We start from the raw sequence: 5273 nt of genomic DNA, 5'->3' as shown, positions 1-5273 counted from the left end.
ACACACCCACACACACACACACACACACACACAGCAGGAGGAATTGGTCAACAAACAGGGATCAGACGCTGGGCTTTGGGGATCTGGACGCTCCTCTGTGAAGGAACATCAAACCGCCGTCAGATCCCTTCAGTCAGCAGAGCGTCTGCTCCATCATTTAGTGGCTGATCTGATCTGATCTGATCAGACGGAGACGCACAAACACACACATCTGATTCCCAATGCCTTCTCATGCTGCTTCTGACATGAGCTGCAGTTTCTGACATTTTAAAGGAGCGCTTCACTCAAAAATCAACATTCTGTCAAAAGCTGTGTGACTTCTGTCTGTTGAACACAAAGGAGAAATTCTGAATAATCTACAGTACTAGCTGCAATTTGCTGTGCCATAATAATCAATGATGACTGAGGATTTTTAAAAGATTTTAAAAATGATTCAAAAATACATTAAAGCATCAAATTATCATAATTTTAACAGTAAAAAAACTGTAAAAATGCTACAGCGAAAACCTGTTAATTATTTAAAAGTAAATTCCCTAACTATACTGGAAAAAAAAAACTGGTGTAGAAATAATTTTCACTCAAAAGAATTGCAAGTAAATTTCACACCTAATTACAAAGAAATAGCAAGTAATACACTGAATTAAACGTGGACGTTTAGAAAAGTATAAAAACTGAACTTTTTAGCATTTATTTATTTTTACTGAAATAGCATTCATTCTTGTAAAATATACTCCGACATTGTTTTATTTACAACTTTGAAAAATTATTGTTAGTGTATATATGGTGAAAAACTGCATCTATTGGGATATTTATGCAAGTTTACAGTAAAATACTATTAAATGTATAATTTTTCGAAGTGAAAAAGAACAGGTCATCTTATAATTTGCCATGACATAATAATCAATGACAATTGAGGTGTTTAAGGTTAAAAAAAATATGGAAAAATAATTAAAGCATCAAATTATCATAATTTAAACTGTAAAAATGCTACATTAAAATAACTGGTTAACAGTGAGTTTCCTTACTATATACCATATCTAACGGTACATTAAATAATTTAACAGTAAAATACAATTTTTCAAGTAAAAAAAAACAATTAATTTTATAATTTACAAAGCATATCTAATTCTCATTTAAATAATTGTTTCTTAATTTTGTGAAATTATGCTTTGTTAAATTGTTTAAAAATGAACATTTATTGCATTTTTAGTGTCATTTTACAGTATATTATAAAAAGTAAAAAAAAAAAATTAGTTTACTGTATATTTCAGAGATTTGCATTTTATTCAGTGTAGTTCATATGACGTGTGCATTTTAAATCAAGTCTACTGAACTCATATGATGCTTTGTGTAAGAAACAGATACAAATCTTAGTTATCGAAAATCAGTCGTGGTGCAAAACATGTCCAAATAAGCTTGTCGAAGGTTTAGAGCGACTTGAGTTTGAGTAAATGATGTTTTTATCTGAATTACTGCTGTAAGGTCAGCGAGTGCCTCAAACCACACATGAACGCGGCAGAGAAAGAAGACGAGACCAGACTCTCTGCTGTAAATAAACACTAATTGGTGGCTAATTTTCTTGGCTGTTGCCTGGATGATCCGCAGCCTCGAGGAGTGTTTGAATAATTCATAGGAACAGCAAACACGGCTTTATGTTGGAGGCCCACAAGGCTGGGCATTCATTACGCCGGCGTGCTGGAGCTTTCTGGAAGCGCGGCCTACTATTAGAATAATCTGCATGTTGGGGATTGGCGGTCCGTCCCGCGGCGCTGACAGACGCCAATAGAGCTTCCGCTGGCACGCAGAGAGAGAGAGAGAGACACAGAGCCTGTGTTCAGATAGAGACACCTGGAACGGGACGCTCGCGGCTCGCATGTGGAGGGAGATTAGAGCGACGCTCGCATCCATCATCCATTCATGTCCAGATACTCCACATCACAATCCCAGAATGCACTGCGACAGGGACAGTGAATTGAATCCATGCAAGATAGAGGATAAAGTGACTACAATCAAATATATATACATTGCAAAAAATATTTTGTACATTATTATGTATTTTTGGCTTGTTTTCCAGTTGAAATATCCATACAAATATCCTAAAAACAATAGAATATTATTTAAAAAAATATATAAAAATATATTAAAAACTTTTTTTATAATAATAATAATAATGTAATATAATGTTGTTGTTATTACACATTTTATAAATGTATAAATATTTAATTTTTTTTATTATTAATTAATTAATTGTTATTCAATTATTTACTATAATATTATGTAATATATATTAATATATTATTATATAATATATTAATGCATGTATAATGTATATTTCAACATATATGTACATTTAATTATTTACTACATAAATATAAATGTTACATAAAAATGTAATGCATGTGCAGTGCATATTTAAACATGTATGTGTACATGTGAAAATATCTATAACATTTGTTATAACATTTAATTTGTAAACATTTTTCTTACAACACTGAACAAATTTTTTTGGCTTAAGTAAATATTCTACCATCTAAATAATATAAATTTACTCAAAAGAGCAATTAAATATAAACATATACATTATTTAAATATATCAAATATAAAGCAAAATTGTGATTACATATTTCTTACAACAAAATATTTTTTTACTTTAAAAAAAAGTTTTTAAATTATGCCCATGCTGATTGATCCATCATGATTTCTCACTTTTTGTGTCAATCATGATCAGATTATGATATGGAACTTGCTTCCCAAATAAATGTATTTGGTTTTTACAATGTTTAAACATTTTTACTGGAAAACAAGACAAAAACTATTTAAAAGTATCAATAAAAATGTCATTATAAATACACTGTTTATCCAGTACATCCATGTATTTTAATGCTTATTGCTATTTCATCAACAGTCGAGATAACGAATTGACTGCTGAGTGTTATGGTCATACAGATGGATGCTGGCATTCATAAACTCCTAATCAAAAGATCAGCGCTAACGACATTTATTTGAAAGTAAGCATGATTACATGACAGGATGATGGAGGAGCGATTGTACCGTTCTTCTGCTCTCAGTCTTACTCTGAAGTTTGTTTTGCCCTGAACACACACACACACACACACACTCACACTCACACTCACACTCACACCTCTCCTAAAAGACAAAACGTTCTTCTTAAAAGAAACAAAACAAGACAACAACTTATATATATGAGCGCTATCACACGAGCAGCAGTGCGATATGGCTGTATATCAGCACGGCTGTGATTCGGCTGTAGGTAATCATATCTGTGCTGATATACAGCCATATAGCACAGCTACGAGTGTGATATCACGTTTATACAACAGTTCGACGGCACGAGTGTGTTAATACATAAGAAACAACAACGGAGTGTCTTTAAAAACCCTGTTTTGTGAGGAACTACTTCCTTGCTCCACAGATTCAGATCTCAGTTTGACAGTTTAACAGCTCAGCTCAAGATCCGTTACTAATTCAAGAACGTTACTTTAGAACTTTAGTAACGAAGGAACGTTGAGCTGCTTCATTAAAAGCTTATTGTATTAATGTATTCAAATCTCTCTGTATTATATGTAGAGTATTGTGAGAGAGAGATGGACTGAGCGAGTGTGATTACCTGCATCTGATACAGCATTCATTCTTCAGCTCAATCTCATATTCACAATAAAACATTAGTCTGAATGTCCGCTGAGGAAAGCGATATCTTTGTCCTACTATCCTTTCATCTGTTGAGGGGGATTTCTGATGACAGTGCTGCTCACTGCATCTGTTAACTGCGTCTTACAAGATGTTGTTGAAAGTAAAAATAATTTCCTTGTTTACAACGCTGTTTCGGTCTCTTTCAATATAAAAGTCTTTACTGCGGACTCACTCAGAAAAACACTCTGGTCACTTGTCGGATCAAACGGTGGAATAATTTCACTAAAATCACCATCCCGAACACACACTGTTTCCCAATACTAAATATTACTATTATGTATATAAAATATAATTTATTGAATAATAATATTTAATAAACAACAACAACAGCCATCATAAAAGTTGCAAGTCAATTCTGTCAAAAGTACAAAGGCAGCGCTCTGATATAAAGCATTAAAGTTACATAAAATATAACGTGATGAGACTTTGCCCTCAGCCAAAACTATCTGCTCTGGAATTAATAATAGATTAATGAGAGCAAAGACTGCCCGTTAGAATTACCCAAAACAAATTATATCTCATGCTTAAGCACTACACAGACAACAGAGCCAGCGGTGATTTCCAGAAGATCTGGCCGAGGTGAGGCTGAACGGCCGCTGACGCCCTGGAGCTCACATCTCCCAAAACAACGAAGCACATTTTCAAATAGACATTATCTTTATTAACAAACGTACTAAACAAGGACATTCTCACCTAAAAATTCTTATAACTACATTCCGCCATGACACTCGCTGTGAGAAATACGAGAAATATCGCAAGCGGAGTGATACAAACAGTGAAACTATTGTAGGAGTTCTGTAATCACTCTAATAACGCAGTCTTATCAGCCAATCAGATTCGAGGATCAGAAAGAACTGTTGTATATATTGCAAATTAATATTGCAATTTAAATGAATTTTTCTTTTATTTTTATGTTAACATTTTTATGTTATATTTGTGGAAACCGTGACACACTCAAAAGTTTGGTGTAAGTAACATTTGTATTTTTCTGAAGTAATTAATACTTTTATTCATCAGTGACACATTAAATTGATCAAGAGTGACAGTAAAGACATTTATAATGTTACAAAAGATTTCTATGTCAAATAAATGAAGAACTGTTTTTTTTTTCTTTCTAATCGTCAAAGAATCCTGAAAAAATGTGTCATGGTTTCCACAAAAATATTGAGCAGCACAACTGTGTTCAACATTGATAATAATCAGAAATGTTTCTTGAGCAGCAAATTTAAAATGTAATAAATTACATAGAAAAAAACAGCTATTTTACATTGTAATAATATTTTACTGTTTTTACAGTATTTTTTATCAAATAAATGCAGCCTTGGTGAGCAAAACTTTAATTATACCAAACCTTTGGCCAGCAGTGTACCTGAGGTCTTTTTCTCAATAGAAAAATGTGAAGAACTTTAACAAAATTTAGTTTAAAGGCTATGTAGCATCTATTGAGATCTCATTAGTGACTGGAGAAACACTGACCTCAACCAAACTCAAGCTCAAGATAAAGATTTAAACAGCCATTAATTGAAACCAACATTCAGCAAACACACACACACACACACACA

At 32.8% G+C, this 5273-nt stretch overlaps 1 protein-coding gene across 1 annotated transcript in view; it reads right to left on the bottom strand.

Moving 5' to 3' along the window:
* LOC107681920 (receptor-type tyrosine-protein phosphatase mu) overlaps positions 1–5273 on the bottom strand; it is a 250840-nt gene that overhangs the window by 215899 nt on the left and 29668 nt on the right. The window lies entirely within an intron of this gene.

The sequence above is a fragment of the Sinocyclocheilus anshuiensis genome, unplaced genomic scaffold, assembly GCF_001515605.1.
Source record: "Sinocyclocheilus anshuiensis isolate Anshui unplaced genomic scaffold, SAMN03320099.WGS_v1.1 scaffold2198, whole genome shotgun sequence".
In the NCBI taxonomy this organism is placed as follows: Eukaryota; Metazoa; Chordata; class Actinopteri; order Cypriniformes; family Cyprinidae; genus Sinocyclocheilus; species Sinocyclocheilus anshuiensis.
Note: the sequence above shows the minus strand (reverse complement) of the source record. Positions and strands in the feature narration are given on the sequence as shown.